The sequence below is a fragment of the Molothrus aeneus genome, chromosome 3, assembly GCF_037042795.1.
Source record: "Molothrus aeneus isolate 106 chromosome 3, BPBGC_Maene_1.0, whole genome shotgun sequence".
Taxonomy (NCBI): Eukaryota; Metazoa; Chordata; class Aves; order Passeriformes; family Icteridae; genus Molothrus; species Molothrus aeneus.
The window spans coordinates 41,306,164-41,324,298 of record NC_089648.1 but is presented as its reverse complement, the minus strand read 5'-3'; positions in this window follow the sequence as shown (position 1 = coordinate 41,324,298).

The window sequence follows — 18,135 nt, the reverse complement described above, 5'->3', positions numbered from 1 at the left end:
GAGACTGTTCCATGAGCGAGGAGTTTCGCAGCTGGTTGATGAAAGGAAGGGGGAGGTCAGCTGGTCTCTAGCTGTTATAACAACAACCTGTTATGTTTCTCAGGCAACAGAGATGCCCACAGCAGTGGCAGGATGGATCAGGAGGATGATTTCCTCATTTCCTGGAATAAGGTTTGAAAGCTGTGAATATTTTACTGCTGGTAGAATTTGAGATTTCAGGATGCAAGTGTTAATACACCATGGTGCAGCCTTTGAGTGGATCAGCAGGAAGACTTTAGGAATGCACCATCAATTTAGCTGACTTGTAAACGAGTGAGTGGAAAAAAGGACAGAGAGAACCCACAGATTTGCTGCAACATCCATCTGAAAAAAAAAAAAAAAAAGAGCCCAAACTATGCATCGTCTTTACTCCTAATGTTTAGTTTATATCTTCCAAGGGAAAACTGGCAAGTGACCGGCTGTGAATAATGTACCCATGGGGAAAGTTTGTTTCTAAACATGAACAGTTAGTGCCTGGCTTATGTCTGGGTGGGTGTGCTGGCTATTTCATAAAGATTTCATTCTACTGAGGCAACCACATAAAAGAATTGCTTTGGAGGAATTCAAGGTGAGAATATCTTTATTTTGCATCAACACCAACACCCTTAATGCAGTAGAAGTGAAATGCAGAAATTAACCTTTCTCCTTCATCTCTCCCATGCCCTGCTCTGTGTCTGAGCCCCTTGCAAAGTCTAACTGAAATGATATGATCCTTTGTATTTCTACAAGGAAAATGTAGAAATGCTCCAGATTGGCTTGATTGATAAATGCTGGGCTTTTCTGCCACAGCGTGGAGGCAGGACACAGAAAATGTAAGAGCTAAAGTTATAATGTGTTGTAGTTTTGGAAAAGATGTTGGTGGAGTAAGAGCTGCAAACGAAGAAAACCTAAAATGTTTCCTTCAGCTTTGGGAGTCAGGAAAGTGAGGGAACCTGAGGGTATGGCTCTCATCAGAAAAGGTAAATCCAATTACATAACAGCAGAATTTGCTTGGGGTTTTTTTGTTTGTTTATTTTTGGTATGCGTGTCTAGGTCTCTCATATCTGAACCATATGAACCTTAAAGAATCTCAGATGCTTTTCAGTTCCTACAGCCCTCAGGACCCCCTGCTGCCCCTGCACTGCAGTGCCAAATACATATTCTCCTTCACCCTCTTGGTCCTCTGCAATGCTGCAGCTTGGAAGAAATGGCTCTTGGCAAAGGAGTTAATCTGATTCATCTGCACTTAACTCTCTATAAGAAGGAATCTGAGAATGGCCTTTGTGTCTCCATCTGAGAGAGGCAATATATTATATTATATATGGAAAGCCCTTATTCACGCCTATGTAAATCAGGAATAATTACCTTTAAATTGGGTGCCATTGAGATGACTATCAATTCTTGAGAATTCCCAATGTACAGAATATTTTATGCTGCGGTTTAGGTAGGGCCAAAAAAACACAGCAAGGCTTAGGTAGTTAGAGAAATGCTTTCCTAAGAATTCCCACCAAAAAGTTCTGTTAAAAAAGCAGTTAAAGTTGCTCCAGGGCAAAACACACCCACACAAGAAATGACAGGTTAGGGGAACCTTCCCTGCATAAGCTATCCTGCACACCTCATATTAACCACTCCCAGCGACAGACTCCAAACCCCAACAAGAAGCTCCCCTTGTTCTGCAGGATAAAGAAACAAACCAAACACCTCCTACATACTCCAGTGCAAAACCCTCTGGCTTTTGGAGCACTAACATTAGCAGCTGGTGCATGTGGAGAGTCTATGGTGATTATAGGGGGAAATGGATATTAAGTGCCCCCTGAGCATAGGCTCTGTTGGTACTGCTGGTCTCTGTGACTTCATCAGACTGTTTTTTCTGTGGTTGGCCACTCCACTTAATAGACCCCTTCCATAGTGCAGAGCTGAAGAGCCATCTGTTGCTTTTTATTACACTGGAGAATGAGCTATTTGATATACTTACACCAGAATAAATATATTCTCTTGCTGAAAAAAATAGCTACATCTGCACCAGGTATTTTTATGCAGCTTCTTCTAAGTGCTTTATTCCCAGTTGGGCCAGAAAACATTTTACATGAAAGCTGTTTTGTCACCCAACACTATGGGGTGGAAGGATGATGACATGAAGTTGTAATTATAATTAAAGCTTTATTTTTTTAAACAGAATTTTATGATTGGCATAGCATACAATTCTGTGACCAGAATCAAACACGATTTTTATCATTAGAATCAGCATATCATAAGTTTCTAAGTAGCTTAGCTCAAAATTTGTATCACAGGTTGGCTTACAGTTCCTAATGACCTGGATGCTCTGCAGAATGGGTCAAATCTTAAACTTGGCTTGCAGTATCAATATAATAATCATAATATAGAATAAAAACGTGGAAAAATATGAGTCACTCAGAACTCTGGGGAAGCAGATGATGGTGAAAGTATTCCTGACCACTGGGAGATCATGGGTTCTTCTGTCCAGTGGCAACTGTGGTCCAAGTCCCCCTGTGGTCTCATAAGTGCTTGATTTTATAGACAGTGCTCTGTGTTCTGCCACACCTCCCTGTTTTGTGATGGTATCATCACAGCCTGGGTGTCTGGGACCTTCAAGGCTGGTAAGGAAGGGAGCCCAGGGCCCAGGAACCTTGAGGCTGATAGGGAACAGGGAGAAGAATTCTGTCTGGTGAGTGGGACCTTCCAGACCTGATGAGGAAGGGGAAGGAGACTGATACATGACCAGTTTGGTCACAGAGAATGGCCTTTTGCCTTTTGAACTGGCATTGCTTAAGCTAGCCATATTATGAGGGGTCAAGAGCAGTGGGTGCCAGTTACAGATTTGTATTGAAGAAGCCTTTGCTTCAGGGTGGTGCTTTTCCATCTAGTTCCCTACATAGCTTTTTACCTTCCCACACCTAGTGGCTGCTTTCATCCAAGTTTCTTCTGCTCAAGTGGGTCACAGTGACCAGTACTGACAGGTTTCACCTGGTTGTTTAAATGCTAACACAGAGTTAATTCTGCCTTTTTATGCCCAGGTACTCTGGAATAATGTTTTGTCATCATAGTAATAGGCTTTGTCTGTTGTCCCTGTGCCACAGGGGGCTTGTGAGTCTTCTCATACTCTGCAGAAAGGTAAATCTGTGTTGGTCCAGGCACAGAAACCAGAATTTTTATGCTTGGTCTCAGGGGAGGGTTTTGACACAGCTACATCAAAACAAAGAATTCAAGATGAGTAGAGGAAGTATTCTTGTGTTACAGATCTTTGTCCATTCAAAATGAGCTGGAGAAGAGGTAGTAGTCTAACAATGTCATTTTGTGGCATGGGTGATGACCTTGAGGACACTGAGAGCTGTAAACCTCCTCACAGAAACTTTCATATGTATGCCAAAGCTGTGACTTGGTCACAGGCTGTTACTTCTGAAGGTGTCTCCAAAACTCAGGCCCAGCTATTCCTGAGTGCTGTGCTGTATGATCAGCTCTGACCTGAAAAAATGCAATCGTGTTAAAACTGTGCTCATTACAGACTGAACATTTTATAGTTCTGTCACAGTGTGAAGGCCCCAGAGTGCAAATCAATGAAGGTTTTATAAGCATTTATATTTTAAAAATCACCTTTAAAAAGTCATCATGAAATTTTTATTTCCTGTCCTCCAGGAAAATCCACCTATTCCAACAAAACCCAGAGAATCAACACTTGTTTAGAAAACTGTAATAACTGAAACATTAATCCTAATTTTAAATGCCTCTATTAGTGGTTTCTAAGTTTATCACAGGCTATGTAAGAGTAACGAACAAATTAGGGTAAGCTTGGAGCACAGGTCTTATGAGGATACCTATAGATGACATGCATATCTCCACTCACTGGTCCAAGAATATGATCTCAAAATGGGTGAAATACTTCTTTTGTTCCCATGACAAGAATACATCCCATATGGAAGTCATCAGTATCAATGCTAAGCTTCCCTGTAAGCCCTTTTGAGCCACTCTTATTAAATTACACATTACACATACACCTGTACAAGCTGAAGTCTTGGAAGGACATGTCTATTCCCCAGAAATCAAAGTGCTTCAACGCAGATGCCTGCAGGGGGACAGTGATCATAAAGCAGCCAGAGAGCCAAAGGAATGCTGAGATTTCAGAGCCTGTGTGATTACCCACAGCTGTACAAACAGTACAGTGGAGAAAACAGACTGACCTTGGCCATGTTTTGAGAGTGCCTGATAACCAGGTCCTTCAACAAGCCCTGTTTCAACATGAAGAGGAAAGAAGAGACAGTGACCCTGAGGAAGAGGAGGAAACCAAATAATGACTAAAGCAGCAACATGGCAAGTCAGCAGCTTGAACATCTTCCAGGAACTGGTCTGGGACAAAACTGGTCAGTGATGACAGAGATCTGCCTTATGTAGCTGGCAGCATCAGAAGTGGATTAAACTAGATATATGACAGCAGCATCTCAAGTACAGCAGACAGCACACTTCAAAACATTAATTAGTGTGCTTTGACCATCCCAGAAATATCCATGGCAGAGAAATTTTAGTCTGTTTGCAAGAATTTTGAAATATAATTTAAAAAGCAAAGAGTGTTTCAGTGTATTTCTAAATCCACAGAGTTGTGGCTATCTTTTTTCCAACTTATTGGTGCCTATATCCTACTATATAGAGAGAACATTGAGGAGGCCCATACTAGCAAATAATTGTAAAGCTCATCTCACTGACCTCCCTTTCACCCTTGAAAACAGGTATTTTCCTTGCTGTTTCTTCACATGTCTGGGGAACACACCCTCCAACACTTGCAAAAACAAACACTATCACTGGGCTGGCCATCAGAGTCCCCTCTAACTCTTATCTTGGGCTGTGTCCCCCTAGGGTTGTTAAGTTACACGCTTAACCTCAAGGAATCTCTCTCCCCTCCCTGTGGTGGACAAAACACAGTGGATCACCTAACTCATAGAGATGTTTGGCCCATAAATGACAGAGGCTTGATTCAGGTTCAAAGCTAAAAACTAACTTCTTCCAGAATATCCCACACCTGGGAGCAGGCTGTGGGGATGATCCTCAGAATGGTTGTAAGAAACAGCTTGAGGTTTGAATGAAACTTTAGCTTTGTTTGAGCTGGAGGACTGAGCATTACACAATACTTGTTTTTCTCACCTTTTGAATTCTGCCCTTGCAATGCGCAAATCTGTAGGCATCCCTGTGTTCACTGCCATCCAGTATCTTGTTAAGAAGAAAATAAAAAAAAACAAAAAACAAAAAACCAAAAACAAACCTAAAAACAGAACAAGGGCAGTGAGAAGATGGAAGAAGATCAGAAGGTGAAGGTCACTATCCTGTCACTTAGTCATTTCTGGAGAACTCCCCTCCTAGCACAGGCAGTATGAAAGCGTTTCCCTGTTAAGGCTTCATCTATAGCTGCTGCCAGCTTGGCAGGGAAAGCAACTCTCTGATGAAAACAAATTCCCTTGTTCCCATGACATTGAGTTTCTCCTGCAACACTGCAGCTGTCAAAAAACTTGAGTGACTCCAAGGAGAAACTGCATTTACCCTGGCTGTTTTGCTCTCCCTTTTCAAACACTAATTTTATATTCTGCAGTCAGCCAAGCAACTCTTTACAAATTTTACAACCCATTCTCCCAAGAGCCCGAAGGCACAAGGCATTCACACAGCGCACAACCTGAGAACTAAAGCATAAAATGCATGAAAACACATAAAGCCTGTATGGACAGTCCTGAATAAGGTCAGGGAATCTGCCTACACCTTCATGAGCAAGCGCTCACCTGACTAATAAGAGTTAAAACCAGACCACGTTAAAAGTTGATGAAAGCACAAGAGGATACAGCATATTAATCTGCCACACAGTAATCCTGCATCTGATTTACAAGCAAGTGTATAAAGCATGTCGTCACCAGATTATCCACCAGCTGCATATCAAGAGCTTTAGAACAAATTTAGAGAATGAATAACTACAAATTGTATGTAATGAGTAGCTGGGAAACAGGATAAGATGCAAGATGAGTCTTTTAAAACTACATCATGCCAAACTAAGCAATTACCTTTCTTAGATGTGATTAACTCAGTCCTTCTTTAGGCAGAGGTAACATAGTCTGTCTCAGCTATTGGACTTCAACAAAGCATTCGATTCAGTGCCACAACTTTGGTGATTAAAAGGCAAACTGGAGAAGATGAAGATTAGTCAGCAAACTGTAAAGCAGTGAGGAACTGCCTTAAGGGAAGAATACAAGTTGCATTGGACAGGTGCTGTGCTGGCATGAGGGGGTTCCACAAGTACCAGTCTTAGGACTTTCAATGTTTTTACGGACAGTTCAGATATTAAAAAAAAAACCAAACCATAACACCAAAAAACCAGGGGTGTTGTGAAACATGACTGATCTGTGATGAAATCTGTCAACATTAGACAGCTGGAGGGTGTTGCTGGTACTCAAAAAGTCATGGATATCACAGGCAGAAATCTCTCAGAGATGAAATTATACAAATACAGTCAAATGGTGTAGTAAAAATCAGACAGAAAAGCAGTAGAAATTTTTCTAATAGCATTGTTGAAAAGACACTAGAGAAACTTCATCTGGAATATTGTATACTATTCCAGTTAGATCTATTTTCAGAAAGCTCTCAAACTGAAACAGGTGCTGTGAAGATATATCCAGAATATCCAGGAACATTACAGGGAATAAACAGCCCGTTCTATAAGACATTGGAAGAACTTCAGAAAAGCAAAGGATGAGAGATCTTATGATTTCTCACCATAAACAGTGTGGGGGGACAGGAGGGAAAAAGTAAAACTGTTCAAATTGAAGGACGATCTGACTCAAAAAATACTTGACTGCAAACTGGTCATCAGCAGACAAAGTCTTGAAATGAGAGCAAAGTTCCTAGTTACCAGAGGCATGACCAAAAAGACTACTCACAGAGGAAGGCAGCAGCAAACATTGCTGCTTTTCGATATGAGATCTCTAGTTTCCAAAGAACCTCTGCTACGTGGCTGCCTGCAGTGACTCAGGCCAGTGCTCCAAGAAATCAATCCCTGTTCCTGCCCCTGTCCTCACAGCAGTTGCTGGTGGTGTCCCAGGAAGGTGTTCCTTAACTCTGGTCTTACACAAGCAGGAGTTTCACTGGTTGCACAGATTTGAGAGGCAAATCTTTGAACCTCTGTCTCCCAGCCCTCAGGGAAGGTCACTCCCTTTTCTCACAGTGGTGTTCAAAATACAAAATCCTCTTCTATTTCTCCAGCTGCCAGTTTCCCAGAGGCGTTCTTCATTTTTATCTTTGGCAGCAGTTGAACAGCTCATTTCTCCAGCCCAGGTGCTTCCTCCAACACGGGACAGGAAGCGAGCAGGCTCTGAGGCAGGCAGGTTACTGAGCCCCTGTGTGGTGTTTCTGCCCCTGTTCCAGCACTGCAGTGTGCCCTGCTCTGTGCCCTGCCCCTCACAAGTGTCTGTGGGGACCTGCCTGAGCCAGCACCTGCTCTGTCCAAAACACACGCACTACTGCACTTGAAAGAGAGGGGCACACAGGCTCCTGGGGAGAGGAGAAGGAAAGGGAGACACACAACTGTTATTGATCATCCATGTTATGGCTACAGATCCATAGGGCCTTTCCCCATAAAGGAAAAGAAATGTGTATTTTGAAAGGTTTAACTTTATCTTTTCTGGACCCAACTACTTTAAAAACAGCATGTTAACTATGGCAGACAGTCAGGTGCTAAAGAACAGCACAGAAGTGCTCTTTCATATTTTTGGACTTCAAAACCTCCTTCATGGAAGAAAGGGCAGAGGAGAGTTAGGGTCAGGCAATAGAACTGTAAGCTCTGTCAATTGTACCAACTCATCTGGAGCACCTTAGATCCCCCAAAGCCATTATCATCCCCTGGGGACTGCTGTTCTGTGTGATCATAGCGATGCACACTTTCACCACCTGCTCTGACATACAGCTGCACCTGCCCCTCCTTCCCAACCTTGAGGCTGACCACGAGGAAAATGCCCTTTGTCACTTTGTCATTGCTAGCCATGCCAGGTTTACTAAACCACCCACCTTTTTTATTCAGCATTTTACTGGCCTTGTAAGACCTGGAACTTTTCCAAATACTGCTTGAAGCCACCCCACCTCTGCTCCCTCTCCTTGCTGGCAGGGGCTTTCTGCAGCCAGATGAAGTAATGTGTACCTGCAGGGTGTGAAACCTCTGAGGGCTATTTTCATCCTACTGTAAATCAGCAGAGCTTCAGGGTTGGTATTACAGTAGGTTCTTACCTCATGGGGACTGTTCCAGCACAACCTTCCTCTGGAGCACACCTCTGGGCAGGAGATAACAGGATTTGCTGTACATGCTAACTACTGCTGGCTGTGGCTGTCCCCCCACCAGAGGAATTCTGAGCCAATCATTTAGCATTTCCCTCTTCCCTTCCTTAAGAGAGGCCCCAAACAAGTACCAGTCTCTCCCCTTCTGGCAGTACTTCTGCCACCCTGCTACCTCGCTGCAGCCAGTGAGGAGGGGAGCAGTGCAGTTCTCTGTGGTCTTCTGTGGTCAAGAGAGAGGGAGGTGCCTGCAGAAAGCAATTTATCCCTCCTAAAATCTTAACCATGTCTCTCTCTGAGGAAGTACCCAGGACAACTTTGCTCCTGACATTGGTGCTTCATTTAGACACCTAAAATGAGGTGTGGACAAATCCACACCCTTCTGCTTCTCGCATGATGTTTCACAAGCAGGTGTTGTAATTCTCCTGCTTGCTGCTCTCAGCCACTAATGTTGGATAGGATGTCAGATAAAATACATCCACCCACGTTCTGGCAGAGCCCTTTCCCCCAAGTGACATAAATGATAACTTTCATCTTGCTTCACTAGATATTCAACATTGTGTAGTGCAAAGCATGCATATTTTCATTTTTGGCTGTGATCAATAACACAGCTCCTATCTCTGGTAACAACAGCCCAAAACACCGAGGCCTGGATCCTCTGTGGTGGTTGTCAAAATGGCAGTGTTTTGTAATCAATAGCGTGAGAGTCTTTCTCAGGAAGATTTGCATTGCAGAATTAACAGAAACAGTAGTCCAAGCCAAGCTGATGAAAGAGACAGTTAATCCCAAAGAGCCAAGTTCCTGGAATGTGCCCTGCTCTGGGAGGGCATCACTCAGCTACGTGCATATAGCTGGGTATGTCTGGTGGAGCTGAAGATGGTAATGAGCCAGAGGTCAGGGCTTGGTTGGTGGTTGGGGTTTTTTTGCCTTATTTTCGTTTTTTGGTTTTTTTTAAGTAAGAAAAGCATCCACAGTTGTTCCACAGGAAAAGAACAAGTAATCTACCCACATGGAATATATGCAGTTGTCCTTGTTTCCTCCTTGCTTACTTTCACCTTCTGCTAGTGTAATTTGAGTGACAAGATTTTTCCAAACACCAAATTAGGATAAACTGCAGTGGCATGCAATAGATGAAGGAGAATAACTGGCAGGCTTTTAACAAATCAGGAATATGTGTACAGGGCAGATACTGAAATGCACAAACTTTGCACTGTTTTACAAAAACAGCCAAAGGCAGAGCCGCACAGGTAGAGTCCTCCAGCTGTAGGGTGTCTGTGCTTCACTTCCCACTCTCTCCTTGCCCTGGAGGCAGCTACTGCTGAGCTGTGACAGCTGAGCTGCATGTGAAGCAACTCTTAAACCACTTGAAGTTTTCAACCTGACATGTTAAAGCAAACTCCCCTTACCCAAGCAGGGGAGTGAAAGGAAGCCCAAGGCATGATTCTTCAGGGAGGTAAAACACCTTGAGTGACACCACATCCCCTGGTGTCTGAGGAGGGCCATTTGCATATATGAATGGTCAGGAAACCCCAAGACACAGTGGTTTGCACCTGCTTTGCCCAGATGCACATGCCTCCACCCTGCCCTGTGCAGTGAGGGACACACTCTGAGTCACATTCAGTGCAAAGTCAGGTCTGAGATGACCGCATGTGAACGCCTGCTAGAAGGCAGCCTGTAAAACAGGCTTTCCTCACCACTCATCCTATGGAGCTACACACATGCTGGCAATGAAGCACCATCTCTGGAAAGCATCCCAAACATAAGCAAAAACAACAATGACAGTCAAAGCTAGAACCACATGAAACTACATAGGCAGGCCATATCACCTATGATGTCTGAGCATCACTTGGCTCCATGCAAAACTGCTGACTGGCCAGTGCAAAGGCCTGAATTAAATGAGTTCTAAGATGAGGTCCAGTCACTGACTATCTGCACTTTCCTAGACTGCTGCAACATAAAATGAAACAGGTCTGTGTTGATCATAAGTGAAGGTACCAAAACATGTCAACCCCTTGTGCAGTGCTTGGTAGAGCAGACCCAGGGAATGTTGCACTTCAGGGCCCCTGGTTGCGTCTGACTGGCCAAAGCTGTTTCTCTTGGCTCCCCAGCTGAACTGGCAAAGTTGACTTTTGCCACTCCAAGGATAAAAGACCAGGACTGGGACTGGCTCTTACCACTCAAGAGAACATAGAAATGGTCAAGCTGTTACAGGGAGCTGCCAGAAGATCTTGGAGAGCTGGATATGCTATAACACCATCACAGGAGGCAGAAATAGCAGAGGTGGGAGCAGAGCAGTACTTTGTATCCTCCCATTCCAGCTTCCCAAGCTCTGCTCTAAAATACCTAGGAAAGCCACCACCATTCCAGCTGCTTACTTTGCCACCAGTGACAGCCAACTTAAGTGATCATTCCTCATGTCTTCCTGCCTCAAAGCCCAGAAACTTAATTTCTCCTGGTGGAGGTAAGATGGTGCTTTTATTTCTCTGTCAGGCTTAGATAGGAGAGCCCAGATAAAGGAGAAGAGCACAGGCTGAGTATGGGGCCAGGCACCCAAGCCATCCATTTGCAGGAAACCCAGCATGCCCAGCACAAGGCACCTGAGCACTGGGTGGAAACTAAAATGTGGGGCTGGGAAGTCGTGTAGCTGAGAGGGATTTACATGGCCGTGCCCTATATGCTGAAAGCCCCCCCTGCTTATGTGCTGGGAGGGACTGAGTTCTGCCTGCCTGGTGCAGAGCTGCCTCAGCCCTGGGCTGCGTGCTGCCCAGCTCGCACCTTGGCCCCACTTGGATTCACACACACCACACAATGCCTTCACACAGATATATTTATCAAGCTAAAAAAAGTTCTGGTTAGCTGTTGTGTTGGCTGTGAGGCTGAGTTGCGCTATCTAGGAGGGAAAAAGAGGCCACCTGGAGCTGTAAAAATCTCACAAGCCAGCAAAATAAGGAGGGCAAGCATGCTGGTGGGAGGTTGGATATTTACTGGAGTGGAAGAATTCCAATACAGAAATGATTCATCTTCACAGCACGGTCCCTCCCCCACATTAAAAAAAAATTCCTTTTACATATTTCCTGGAATATGTGATTGTACTAGAAGAGCATTTTATGCTCCTGTTATGAAAGGGAATCCAGTCCAGTGGGAGAAAGTCATTCTTGGAATAACTTTCAGTGAAATAAAGAGTTGTAACTGGACTGACTTCAGTGTAACAAGTCCTTGGGATATTGGTGGCTGCTCTGCAGTCATGTTTTTGTAGGCAGTCTGGATCTACAAGTTTTCCTAGTACAATAATTGCAGTAAGAACTGTGAGGTTTTGTAATCAAACTCATTTATGCTGGCAAAATCCCTTCTTTGGATGATAGAGAGGTGACTTACATCACTTAATTTCTTCCAGTTTTTACTTTGGAGTTGCTCTTCTGTTCTGTTTTTATGCTGTCTGCACAATAGGTATGAATGATTACTTCTGCATTGATGTAACACTACCCTTTTCTAGCATAGACAAACTAAAATGTCTAAACTATTTTATTTTTTATAATGCAAATATTAGGATATGGTTGGGGAAGAAAGAAACTACTATCTTAAAACAAAATAATAGATTGATGACCTACCATAATCTGCAAGATAAATTCTGTGTGACAGTAAGAGAACAGAATTTACCAAAATAATCTAGATTATTTTCTTTCATTATTTTTATCATGATTGGGATCTTTATTTCCTAAGCAATCTCTATAAACATCTGCATGAACTTATAGCCTGTATATGTCTATTTTCATTTCTAAGATCCAAGTCAATCTTGTTTGCAGCATGCAAAGAACTTGAGCAGGATGTGATACCACTTTATGTCATCCCCACTAAGAAATGCAATAGCCCTGCAGTATCACTGCTGGCCAGCCCAAGGGGTAGTGGGACACCCACAGATTTGCCATTGCCAGTTTGACTGCAGATGATCTAAGGAACTTCTGGGAAGCAGATGTTCCCTGGTGCATCTCCTGGAAGCGAAAGGGAGCATGATAAAGAGAACAAAGTTGCAGGGGTAAAAATCTAAGCACGGGGAAATATAGCATCACCTTGAAGGAGGGATTTCAGCTTGTATTTTGTCCTGGAAAGAATGGAGATAGGCTTGGAAGGTTATTAAAGCAAAGATAAGCAGGTGTGTTTGATGGTTTAAAATCAGTGAAACTCAATCTGTGCTTGTAGAGAGCAGCTTTACAGTATTTCCCCGTGTATGGCACATGGAGCAAAGTTGCTCCACCCATTGTGCACAGCAAAGCCCATCTGCACGTACAAAAAAATACCATCAGCCACAATATAAATGGACTTGTATAAGTTGGGTTGAATTTTTCTCTTACTGAGGTAAGGAGATCAGTGGAAAGGAGTGACAAAACAGCAAGCAAAGAAAACAAATTTTGTAGCAGCCTTGTGAATGTGTATGCAGCTGCAGGGTCAATGAGTGTGTGTCTCACAACTAGAGAAAGGATGTTGCAGCAATCAGTATAAAAGAAGGAGAGTCTGGCACAGTTTGGGCCAGCAGGCTGGCTAAAAAAAAATACTGTGTCTTGTAGCTATTACTCAAAAATAGACTGCAAGACTAAAAATAGCATGGATATATCAACGTCTAAAAAGAGATCAAAACTGAAGCCCATAAAGGTTGTAAGTCATATGAGATGCAGAACTTTAGAGCTTATAAAAGAGAGTGATGAAAATTAAATTACACTAATTCACACTACCTAGTTTCAATCACCAGAGCCAAAACAAGCAGACATCTTTATTTACTGTTCTTTCATTTTTTCTGGGATGTACAAACTGAAGGTGCTGTATGCCACACCTCCCATGCTTCTCATATACAGACCATGTTTCCTGCTTGCACAGGCCTTTTTCTTCTGCCACCACCTCAAGCATGTGCTTTGGTGGCTACCTCAAAAAGTGCCTGGAGGACTGAAAAGGTGAGAAGAAAGAAACTGTCTGTGTCTGGAGGAACAGGCTGTGTGAATCCCACTCTGCAAGTTAGACATCTGTCTCAAGTTTGCAGGGTTTTGCAAAGTATTTCACATGCCACCTTCTCTTGCCCATGGGTTAGGATGCCCACCAAACAAAGTTGGTGTCCTGGTCTTGAAGAGACAGCAGCAGATCTGACTGAATACGGACCAGCAGCTCACACAGGCTGCTCCTTAGAAAGTCTTGGCACCACCAGGGGTGTAGCCAGCTGCCCAGGGGCATTTTAAACTTTAGTTACAGACCCTTACAGACCCTTGGTTAAGCATATATCATGCTAAGATACTCCAATCTTTCATCTGATTTAACCCTCCATCCCTGCTCAGGGGTATTAAGGGTTTAGTTCAGCACTTGCGACAGGACCCAGATAGATGAACAGCTTAAGGTGAAAATACAAGCTAAGCAGAGGGGCTGCAGCAGAGGCTGATTCTTGTCCCATCTGGGGCCCTGTCACTTGTGCTGTGTGCTGCTGCAAGCACTGGACACGAGCTGGCTCAGCATGAGCAGTCTCTACATGAGCACACCAGGCGTAGGTGAGACAAGGAGAGACAGGAGAGCCACAGGAGAGGCAGGCAGGCTGCTGGGGCAGCATGGGGAAAGGAAGGGAGGGAACAGCTCTACTCAAAGCCCTGCTTGTGCAGTCATAGCCTGTCTGCAACCACAGCCATATGGACTGCAACCTCCAGCCAGGCTGAAGACTCAAGCTTCCAGCTGTGGTTGAAGTGTCAGTACCTCCATCCAATCCCACTCTGGCTGTTACAATTCTCCTCCTAACCATCACTACCCTCCCAGATTTGTCAGCAAAACTGTTTGTATGCTTCCCCTGCTCCTCTGGTATCAAAGTGAGCCGTGCTAGCTCAGGCAGCTGAAACACAAGGTCTGCCTATATCTAGTTCAATGCTAGTAAATAGGTCAAGGAAAGCTGGCAGGGTGTGTGTGTGTGTGACTGAGAGCTGGGTGAGCAGTAATCTCCTCAGCCTGCAGACCTGGAGTTTACACAGTGACAGGCACCCCTGTGCTGCTCTGCTCCATGCACCCAGAAGCTGGCTTTGGCTTGTGTTCAGTGCAAGCTACATCAAGAGGGTGAGTCTGGTCAGAGGAACTCCAGATGTGCCCAACACTTTTTCATCCCTACATTCTCCTTGACTGCCTCTTCCCCCCACTGGCAGTCAAGGAGAAGGTTCCATTGAGGTCCAGCTGGGGTCAAGCAGAGCCACACCACACTGCACACACTGCCAGGGGCACAGTCCCTCCCTCCTGGAACAACAGGTTGTGAAAGCAGAGGGTGTGGATGGTCCTGGCCAGGCAGGGTGCAGTCCCTCTGCCTCAGCACACAAGAGCATGATGCTGCTGAGCTGCCTTCTCACCCCAGCAGTTTTCATGCCCCTAGTTGCTTGCAGATAGTGAGACATGGTTTTGGTGATGCTTTAAATGCTCAGATCTTGACTAGTGGGGCCTAGCAATGCTCTCCGCCTAGGTGTAATACATGTCCTGTGGTGTAGATGGGTTTGGGGTTGAGCTTATGAGAGCACAGAATTTGCAAGTTCTCACCTCTTCATTCCTTCCTTCTCAAGCCTCTCAAATCAAGATGCCACAAACAAACCACTTTCTTGCAAGTGCCTGTACTACTGTTTTATGTAATTCAGAACTGCAAAATCACTTTCTCTGGTACCTTAGCAGGCATCAGTGTGAGATTCTCTGACAAGGGATCCAAGGAGACCTGGTGTTGGCTTCTCTGTACAAACAAGAACCTTACTTTCTAAATAAGATAATTATCAAGAGGGTGTTTGTGCCCATTCTTGTTTTCGGGGACTCTCCTTTCTCTTTGGCACTATGACTCATAAAACTCATTAAGCCAGAGTATGCCTAGCAGAACATTTAATTACACAGCAGTTGCAGGGTAGTGACGGAATCTATGTTTAACAGGCTGACAGCAAGATGGCTTTATCTACAAAACTGCTTAGATGTCAGTATAGCCAATGCCATCCATAAGGCTGGGCAAGCCATACCAGGCACCAAACCAGCAAGGAAGAAGGTAAAATTTTGCCAGAAGTAGGCTCAAGACACTAGAGATTTGCATAAACAGTCTGAAAACCTGCCTGTCATCACCATGTCTAGGGCAATGTGTGGAAATATTATCTGGTAAATCAACAGCCTTGCACTGCACAGTGACCTAGATAGGAAATACGATGCAAGAAGGGAGAAGGTGAGACTGTGCACTGTTGTAACACAAAGATCAGGTTATTTGCTGCTGCATTTACTGTAGCTATGAGTTTCATAGTCAATAAACCACTTGAAAACAACTTCTAGCCTCTCCCTTCTTTCTCAGACACTCTCACAGCAACACATCATGCAGCCAGACTAATTTATGAACAATGTATTTCAGTAGTTAGCAAAATGTTAACAAAATATTCTTAAAACCACTGCACACATGTCAGCTATGGGTGCACAACTTCAAGAGCACAGCCTTAGGGTGTCTGAGAAGCTGCTCAGAGAGATTACACCAACACTGGAGTGAGTACTTCTCTCTTGTGTGTGTGTGAACAGGCTTGTTTACATGAAGAAACTCTTTCTATTGGGGCCTTTGAGATTGCAGTAGACGATTCAGTTGCAGCAGCCTGGGATATGTGAGAATGACCATGCTCACTGGAATAAAAAAGCAAAGGGAAGTTTTTGGGAGTTAATGCATGACACTGTTAGAAATCCCCTCCCATTTGTACATTTTGTCCCGATTACTTAGAAGACAAACATGACCAAGTGATTTGTCATCAGTTTTGGTTTTGTGAGGTTTTTCTCCTTGTAATTTACCTTACAATTAGCACTTTGTATCATACATTCTAGCCCATTTAAAGGGCTGGTCTTAAAATTCCACCATAAAACCTCAGCATACTGACAGAAGTAAACACTGTTCTGGTACAGAAAACACATCTCCCTCACCTTTAAAGAGATTAAGAAATTGTGAGCTTTTTTAAAGAAATTGTAGCTGGATGATACTTTCAGGAAGGCAGAGGAATGATAGCCTTGTATGGCAGTGGCTCAGTTTTGCTATATTATTATTATTATTTCCATGTTGTTTTTACATCAACAAAATTAAGGTTTCTCTTAACTCTGAAACTCTGCTGGCAGGAAGAAAAACATTTAAAGATTGCATACAAAAGTCTTCGAGATCAAACAATAACTTATCTATAGACCACCGTTCAACATGCAGTCTGTAAGCAGGAAATAGTTTGCTTTCATTTTTTCATTCTTCTGTAGACAGAATATTGCCTCCAAAATTAGCGTTGTTCACTCCAAATTAGTGAGCTTATCCAAAATTAAGTCTCTTTTTTATATTTTCAGATTTTTTTCCCCCCAAAAGTAACCAAACAAGTAATGCAGTATGCCTCTTTCAAATGTATAGTATACAAGACTTTGATATTGCCATGAGGCTGAGCTATCAGAAGTCAGAGCAAAATTTTCGTTTTTCAATACAATTTTTTAAAGTTATTTCTTTAGAAAATAATACATGAAACTTTACCCAAACACAACTTCTCCCCCATATTTAAACTGTAGCTAAATCTTGGAAAATACAGTGTAGCTAAATTTTGGCAGACAGTGCTTTTTAATCTGCCATCACAATCAAGGAACCTGTATTAATGAAAAGGGAGAGTGTTAGGTCAGACTCTTCTGGTTTCTGTAACAGTCACCTGGTTTCCTTCTATATTTACATATTTTTCAGAAACAAAATTCCAAGTGTTTTGTCCTTGGGGCTTAGTCCAGAGTTATGTTTGTGATTACTCTCTCATATATTACCACACTCCTGACAGTCCATCAGAAAAATTGAATAATTTCTACATGGTGAACTACAGCATTTCTTACAGCATGTATTGCTGTATTCACTGGTCCCAGTGAAACCATTTCTCTTTGTGGTGGGGAGGGAAAGACCCCCTCTTCAGGAGTGTTTCTTGACTGATTGAGGCAGGTATCTTTTTTTGTCATTTCCAGCTGATGGTCACTGTGGCTTCATTTTCCACACTGCTGGCAGTACTTTCTGTATAGCATCTAAGGGAATTTCTCCCTCCAAACACATTTTTCGGAAGAGCCTTATATCTTAATTATTCTCCTCTCAACCTGTCCTCACACCTCATCTCACAATGAAGGAGATCCTGTTCCCCTTCCTGGTTCCACCACACTGCTCCACAACTCTGCTCCCTCTGCCTCCATTAGAGCTCAGCACTCCCCCACACAACATTGCAAAACCTCCTCAGGGATGAAGACCTCCTCTATTTATAGAGCACTGAGGCTAGATGAAAGTTTCCAGGGAGTTTTCTGGAAGAGCTCACATGTAGCTGCTCTGAAGGCTTACAAAGGGAAACAAGCTTCCACCTAGCTTTAGAGCTTTGCCCAGCTCTAACAATCACTGAACCTTTGCAGTACAGTATGTAGTACACCAGGCATGTGTTTGATGTTATACATTGGCATTTATGAACCTCTGAAAACTTTTCTTCCTGACATGCTTGGGGCAGATTCTCTACCAGGAACCCATATTCTCAATTGATTTTTGTCCTAGGGCTGTGATTCAGAGCTGTCTTAAGATAACAGAGAAGAAAAACTGTTTTTAGCTTTGTGCTGCGGTTTTTCCTTAAAAGATTGAGGCTGATATTTTAAAATCAAAAATAAGGTTCCATTAACAAATGCACTGCTGCATGTTGCTCCACAAAGATATGATTCAGCATTTTTTTACTCGTGTCACAAGTTAAATACAGAATATGCTTTGAAATAGTGGATAAATGGCTGTAGCTGTAGCTAAAATAAAGTAGAAGTCAGGCTGGGTTC